The sequence below is a fragment of the Miscanthus floridulus genome, chromosome 9 (assembly GCF_019320115.1).
Source record: "Miscanthus floridulus cultivar M001 chromosome 9, ASM1932011v1, whole genome shotgun sequence".
NCBI lineage: Eukaryota > Viridiplantae > Streptophyta > Magnoliopsida > Poales > Poaceae > Miscanthus > Miscanthus floridulus.
In genome coordinates, this window is record NC_089588.1 from 140,188,799 (window position 1) to 140,197,307 (window position 8,509).

At 49.1% G+C, this 8,509-nt stretch overlaps 1 pseudogene; it reads right to left on the minus strand.

Moving 5' to 3' along the window:
- Positions 1 to 4,026: 4,026 nt before the first annotated feature.
- Positions 4,027 to 7,310, minus strand: LOC136481103 (ferruginol synthase-like; annotated as a pseudogene).
- Positions 7,311 to 8,509: the final 1,199 nt, after the last annotated feature.

An 8,509-nucleotide genomic window follows, 5' to 3' on the forward strand; every position in this document is an offset into this window, starting at 1 on the left:
ATCGAAGGGACACTCGACGACTTGCAATTGGAGGTCCGCCGTCTCAAACAAAGCTGGGATCGATCTCTCCTGGAGTCACGCCAAGTGCAACTAGGAGTGGTGATCCCCTAGGTTCGAGCACCGGCCGCCGCGCACCCTTCAGCTCCGACCGCTATGCTCGAATGGCCCGACGAGCACCGTCCTGCAACATCGAGCGTTTCACCGAATTGGTGGAACAACTTAAAGCCTATACAAACCCCGATCCTCTACTGCACTACCCACTTCATCGACGGCTTGCGACATGACATACGCTCTATTGTGATGGTTCAACGCCCTGGCGATTTGGATGCTGCCTGCACTCTTGCTCTGTTACAGGAGGAGGCGTTGGAGCCGGGCCAATGCCTTGACTTCAAGAAGTCGGATAACTCTATCTTCTCCAAGTCGGCGACAATCAAGGGAGCCCTTCCGTTGCCTCCCCCTCCTCCACGCCCGGGCAATCAACATCTCCACGATCAGCGCCCCGCCGATGACAAGAAGCCCGTCGGCCGCGGTGCGACTTTCGACGATAGGCTTTCCGCGCTTCGCTCCTTCCGCAAAGCCCGCGGTCTCTGCGTCCGCTGCGGTGAGAAGCGGGCGCCCGGCCACAAATGCGCCCTGGAGCTTTAGCTCCACGCACTCCAGGAGGTATGGAACATGTGCCAAGATGATTTTCAAGAGTGGGAGTCCGAGAATACCACGCCAACTGCGCCAGAGAATCAGTTATTCATGTTGCTGTCTGCCGCGGCGGTTTCGGGCTCTGTTGCGCCTCGCACCATGCAGCTCCAGGGACCCTTGTCAGGCCAGGAAGTGCTGATCCTTGTTGACTCTGGGAGTAGCCACTCTTTTCTCAACTCTGCAACTGCACGCAAGATTGGTGGCTGTGTTCCTCTGCAAACACCAGTGTCAGTCAAGATTGCTGATGGCGGCACTATTCTCTGTGAATCCGAGCTACCGGTTGTGGAGTGGACAGTGCAGGGGTATTCTTTTCGTTCCGCTCTCAAGATTCTGCCACTCGGTACATTTGATATGATTATGGGAATGGACTGGTTGGAGGCATTTTCGCCGATGAAGGTCCACTGGCGCAACAAGTGGATGGCCATTCCTTATGGGACTTCTACTGTCCATCTGCAAGGCATATCTCCTGAGCCAGCGGAATGCTCCTTGATCCAGCTGTTCCAGGTTACAGCAGATTCAGCTTCCCTCTAGCCTGCTTCCGATGAGTCCCTGGTCCAGCCAGTTCTTGATGAGTTTACTGACTTATTTTCTGAACCCACTGAGCTTCCTCCTCGGCGTGCCTGTGATCATCGCATTCCGCTCATTCTTGGAGCTCAGCCTATCGCCATCTGCTCTTACAGATATTCCCCATCTCTGAAGTCAGAAATTGAAACCCAAGTTTCTGAGATGCTCAAGACTGGTATGGTTCAGCCAAGTAGCAGCACCCAAGGTTTTCATTTTCGGAAATTAAAATTTATCGGGGGTCACAGATAAAGAGGATAAACATGATATATCGGAAATATCGGACCAAATTCAAATAAAATTTAATTTGAATTTAAGTAAATTTAAACAACATTTGTACGAAAAAGATAGATATTTCCTTATCGGCACATACGGATAAAGAGGATATATCGGAAATATCAGGTGATTTCGACCGATATTGAAAACCATGGCAGCACCTTCTCCTCGCCCGTGCTTCTAGTCCACAAAAAGATGGCTCGTGGCGGTAAAGTGTCGATTACCGCATGCTCAACTCATTGACAGTGAAGTCCAAGTTTCCTATACCTGTTATACCTGTTATTGATGAGTTGTTGGATGAGTTGTCGGCAGCCCGTTGGTTCACTAGCTTAGATCTACGGGCTGGGTTCAATCAGATTCGTCTGGCACCCGGCGAGGAGCACAAGACCGCGTTTCAAATGTACTGGGGCCACTTTGAGTTCACCGTCATGGCGTTTGGATTGACAGGAGCTCCAAACACCTTCCAAAGCGCGATGAACCATACGCTCCAACCGTTGCTATGGAAGTGTGTCATCGTCTTCTTTGACGACATCCTAGTATACAGTAACAGTTTGGAAGAACACATTGAGCATCTCAGGCAAGTTTTCCGCCTTTTGGCCAAGGATAATTGGCTGATTAAGAAGTCCAAGTGCCAGTTTGCTCAGCAGCGGATATCATATCTCGGCCATATTGTCAGCGCGGAAGGCGTCGCCACCATGGTTTCCAATATCGGCCGAAATCTCCTGATATTTCCGATATATCCTCTTTATCCGTAGGTGTCGATAAAAAAATATCTATATTTTTCGTACAAATTTTGTTTAAATTTATTTAAATTTACTTAAATTCAAATTAAATTTTATTTGAATTTGGTCCGATATTTCCGATATATCCTGTTTATCCTCTTTATATATGACCTCCAATAAATTTTAATTTCCGAAAATGAAAACCTTGGTCGCCACTGACCCAATCAAAATCCAGTCTATACAATCTTGGCCGACTCCTTCTAATGCAAAGCAGTTGCGCAGTTTTCTAGGACTTGCGGGCTACTACCGCAAATTTGTTAAGCGTTTCGCCATCATTGCCAGGCCCCTCAACGACTTGTTGAAGAAAGGGACATTATTCCTTTGGACTTCCATTCATGAAGACTCCTTTCAGACTCTTAAGCGTGGTCTGGTCTCAGCTCCGGTCTTGGCCCTTCCCAGTTTCTCTAAGCCGTTCCAGCTGCAGACGGATGCTAGTGATTTGGGAGTTGGCGCGGTGCTACTCCAAGACGGCCACCCTCTGGCGTTTATCAGTAAATCATTGGGACCTCGCACTCGTGGTCTGTCCACTTATGAAAAGGAGTTTCTGGCAATTATTGTAGCAGTTGAGCAGCGGCGCTCCTACCTTCAGCACGCCGAGTTTGTCATCTTCACTGACCACAGCAGTTTGACTCATATTTCGGATCAGCGACTTCATACTCCGTGGCAGTTGAAGATGTATACCAAGTTTGGTTGGGCTGCAGTACAAAGTAATTTACAAGCCGGGTGCTTCAAACATCGCGGCAGATGCCCTGTCTCGGCGGCACCCATCTCCACCAGCTCAGCTCCATTCTGTCTCTTACTCCACTCCTGAATGGCTGTCTGCTGTGGTCGACGGCTATGCTCAAGATCCGGCAACCACTTCGCTCATCCAAGAACTGTCAATCGCCTCGGAGTCCCACAAGACGTTCACTTTATGCAGTGGTGTCCTCCGGTATCAGGGACGAATCTGGATTGGTGCCAACCCTACATATATTGCAGCTGCGCATCATGCAGGCCTTGCATTCTTCACCTCTGGGCGGTCACTCAGGCTTTCCCATCACTTACAGCCTCGTTTGCAAGCTGTTTGCTTGGAGAGGTCTCAAGTCATCAGTGAAGGAGTTTGTCTCCTCTTGCACAGTCTGCTTGCAAGCTAAACCTGAGCATTGTCGGTACCCGGGCCTGCTATCTCCTTTGCCTGTTCCTTCGGAGTCTTGGCAAGTCATTTCCATGGACTTCATCGAGGGTCTACCCCGCTCCGGCTCTGCAGACTTCTTAATGGTTGTGGTCGACAAGTTCAGTAAGTTCGCCCATTTTATACCTCTTCTCCACCTTTTTTCGGCTCAGCAAGTTGCTCAGCTTTTTCTTGATAATATCTGTCGCCTGCATACTCTTCCCACCCATATCATCTCGGATCGCGGCCGAATTTTCACTAGTACCTTTTGGCGTGAGCTTTTCCGCCTTGCTCAAACCACTCTTTCCATGAGCTCAGCTTACCAGCCTCAGTTCGACGGCCAAACTGAGCGCATCAACCAATGCCTCGAAACATTCCTTCGTTGTTTCGTGCATTCCTGCCCCAAACAGTGGTCTCGATGGGTATCCCTCGCGGAGTATTGGTACAATACTTCACCACATTCCTCACTCGGGCACTCTCCCTTTGAAATTCTTTATGGCCATAGCCCTCGCCATTTTGGCCTTACTGCAGATTCTGCAACCGATTGCTCTGAGGTCGAGTCCTTCATTTCTGAGCGTGCAACCAGAGTTGTCACCAAGTTCGGCTATACATCCGGTTTTTCATGTGTCCTTGTTGCGGCCGGCTCCTTCCAGCAAGTATCAGGTATCGACTCATCTTCCTGAAACTGACCTTGGTCTCCAGGTGCCTGAGTAGATCTTGCAGCGGCACCTTCAGCCACATGGTGATGGTTCTATTGTCCAAGTCCTGGTCAAGTGGTCTGGTCTCGCCCCGGAGCTTGCTACCTGGGAGAATGCCGAAGCCCTGTTCCAATAGTTCCCGAATGCGCCAACATGGGGACATGCTGGTCCTCAAGGGAGGGGGGTGTCAGCGCCCACCATACGGGTGATACACAAGGGGAGCCAAGGCCCAGAAGAGGTATACGGACCCAGCCCAGGAGCTCCAAAGTGTTTGACCCGCAGTGGGCGTGTAACAGGCTGAGCCTGCGAGCCAACCAAGATAAGTGGTAGCTGAAGAAGTGGAGGGCACTATCCATGTAATGAACACAGTTTAACCTTCAATTATCCCAATCCTGCCATCGTCAAGGCAGCGGCGAACCCATCTCGGCTTCTTCCTCCCCTCTCAACTCCTCTTCCTCTTGCTCTCCGTCCGCCGCCGGCGCCGGGGACTAACAGTATCCTTGTGGCAAGACGCCTTTGCACCATTTTCAGTGTCTTTTTAAGATGGGGTCATTGTCTCACTACAATACCTTTTAGGCTTTTACTGTTATTTTATCTGTCAATACATTCATATATATAAATTACAAAGAATAATCTTAATAATCCCTCCGTCCCAAAACAAGTAATGTTTTAGGTTTGTCCTAAGTCAAACAATTTTAAGTTCGACCAAATTACAAGAAAGAACATTAATATTTATGACACCGAATTGGTAGAATATAAAAATATATTTCATGATAAATCTAATAATACTTATTTGGTACTAAGGGAGTACTTACCACAAGTTTTTTTTTGGTTTGTGTTAATGTTCAAAGTTTTTTAAGTACTAGTATTTAATACTTTGGCCACTAGAATTCACTAACACATGTCAAGAAGTTATATAACATTATGAATGATCTTTTATCTTTTTTGTTGATAAAGTTGCTTAAATATTTCACCATATTACTATAGTTTGGTTGCATTAGGTTAGCTCAAAACATGTTGCTTAGGTTCACATCTCGAAATGATCGGCGATTAAGAATCTAATCACTCCTAAATATCTCCAATTGAATGAATACGCAAGCATAGGTTGTGCAGGAACCAATCTCAATCATGAATCAGACAAATTCAATACCATACAAGAACAGGCTTCTTTGAGATTTTTCCACAGGCCTAGAGGCCCATTGCATTATGACCATAGTACGAGTGTAAGTCCACCAGGTCGGCCCATTAATCATAAGGTTGATTACAGTCCTCATGGACCGCGAATATCCATAGGCCCACGAACTGAGCCCATTGTGTGGACTGTCGATGGACGGGACGCCGCCGAGCACAAAGCTTTCCTTCAACCCAGCACACGTTGCTTCTTGTGGCATGTGAGCACACATTGATGTTGATCCAAATGAAACCTACACAAATTTATAAACTATTATAAGTAGGAATAGGAATGCAAGATCACGATGGGATTGCCGTTGAGCAGCTTTGTTCCTGCTGGATTTTCAGTTTCTACTGATCTTTCTGCTAACCAAATGAAAGTGCCGATCATGTTTGTGGCGCATGCGCGTTCACAATTAATTCAGCAATCAGCACACAATAATTACACTCACTTTCCTACAGTACTTTCTTGGCCACAGCACGAAGCGGCGTCGCCATGGACAGCACGAGCCCAAACCGTTCCGCCATGTCAATGCCGACGCCGCCGTCGGCCTCACAACCTCGGCCATCATCAGGAACCGCCCACTGGAAACGATGCAGCAGCGAGGCAAGCATGAGGTGCAGCATCCTCTCGGCCAGGGGCAACCCCAGGCAGATCCGTCTCCCGGCGCCGAACGGGATGAGCTCAAAGCTGTTCCCCAAGAACCCGACGCCGTCGTCCCTGCCGACGAACCTCTCTGGCACGAACTCGTCGGCGTCATCGCCCCACGCCTTCTCCCTCCGGCAGATCGCCCAGATGTTCACGTACACCGTCGTTCCTTCGGGGATCCTGTAGCCTTGGACCTCCACCGTCGCCTCCGCCTTGTTCAGGCCGATGGGGACCTTGGGGTGCAGCTGGAGTGTCTTGCGCCGACGACTCGTCGCAGCTCGTCTTGCACCTTCGCCATGCACCGTGGGTGCAGCAGCAGCACCGCCATTGCCCACTCTATCGTGCTCGTCGTCGATCCACTTCCCGTGACGAGCAAGTCCATGAACATTCCTCTCCGGCCTGGCCTCCTGGTTCATCACCCATCCTTCCGTCCCATCCACCTGGCCCTCCATGTCAAGCGCGGCGTCCAGCAAGTCATTCCTCCGCAGCTCGCCGGCCGCCCGACTGCGCCGCCGCAGGTCTATCTGCCGGTCAATAACGCCATAAGTCCACGCGACGAGTTTCTCCATCCGGCGCCTCACTCCGAGCACGTCGGCGGCCGCGAGCGCCAGGAAGTAGTCGGACAGGTTCGGCGTCCCGGCCACCACCACGGCCTCCCGCAGACCCGCACCACGTCCCCGAGCTCGCGCGCGGCGGCTGGGTCCAGGTCCTCGGAGTACATGCTCCGCCACAGCACGCCGGCCACCGCCGGGAACACCGCGCGGGCCACGGCAACCGGCGCCCCGCCGCCCATGGCCGTGGCCTCCGACGACACGGCGAGCGCGAGCTCGCGCGCCTTCTCCTCCCGCACGGCGCGCTGCTCGGCGAGCCGCCGCGGCGTGAACAGCTCCTCCGTGCAGAGCTTCCGCAGGGCGCGCCACTTGCGCCGCGGCGGCAGCGCGATGATGGAGTTGGCGTGGTGCCCGCACGCGTGCCACGCGTCCATGCTGCCGCTCCCGGCGAGGTCGGCGTTGTGCACGTGGAGGATCTCCTTGGCGTCGTCGCTGGACGAGGCCACCGCGGCGTGGACGACGCCGAGGTGGACCGACACGAGCGGGCCGTAGCGGTCGGCGAGGCGGGCGAACGCTCTGTGCGGGTCCTTGCCGATGTTGTGGAGGTTGCCGATGACGGGTAGTCGGCGAGGACCGAGAGGTAGGCGGCGGGATGAGCGGTTGGAAGATGTAGGTGGTTATGAGGATAATGAGAAGGGACGAGATGAATAGGAGGAAGAAAGCCATGATCTTCTTGTGTTCAGCACTATCTACGTTCCTCTATTGTGACCTTGCATACATGAGTTTGTTCATATATACAAGAGTAGCCCAAGGATTAGTATCAGCTTTTAACCCGGTGCTTATACCATATTTTCTTTGATCATAATCAATATATTATTCTATCAAGGTTTATCCTAAAACAACTTTTTATCCTTAACTATTAATAATTTAAAACAACTTTTTATTCTTAATTATTAGTAATTTAATATTCATTATCAAAGATTCTATTTACATTGGTAACATAAAATTGGCATCACAAGATTTATTTTACACAATACTTTCATAACAATATGCCCATCCTAAAAAAATTGATATTTCTGTATTTAAATTTTAGACCACACAAAAGAGTAATTTGTAGGACTTTTAGAGAGCCTGTGGGCTCACCTACATTAAGGTCCAATTTAGCACAACTCAGGTTCATTAGTGAAGCAATTTTTTTTCTTTGTTTTTAGCTCTATCACTGGTAGAGAACCGAGCTTTACTCCCGGTGGGGAACCCTCTCTAGTCCCGGTTCCCCACCCGGGACCAAGCATCCGGGACTAAAGGGGGGTCCTTTAGTCCCGGGTCAGGAACCGGGACTAAAGGAGGACCTTTAGTCCCGGTGGGTAACACCAACCGGGACTAAAGGTGCCTCCTGACATGCCACGATGGCCGGCACCTTTAGTCCCGGTTGGTAATACGAACCGGGACTAAAGGTTTTTTTCTTTTTTTTTCTTTTCATTTTTTTGTTTTCTTTTCAAAATAGGTTTTCGAAGTCGTATTGTACGCTGCTAATTATACATTTATACGCGCGTATAGTATGTTTCGGTTCAAGCACAATGAACATATTAAATCACACAATTCAAGCATAGAAATATATATATATATATATATATATATATATATATATATATATATATATATATATATATATATATATATATATATATATGCATGCATGCATCATATATATATTTACATGCATGCATGCATATGTATATTTTACATTATATTATTTCATGAGCATATATTACAAAAGATTACATTACAGTTGTTGTGACATAACAAGTTTCCTCTCATCCTCTAGCTTGGCTTCAATGGTAGTGTTGGGTCGAAGTAGAACTCGTCCTTGGAATCGATGACCTACTCATTAAAAAATCCGGCTATAGACTCTTGAATTGCTTTGATTTGGTCTTGCCGTATGACCTTTTCCTCCAACCATCGAGTCTACAGGTTTGAAT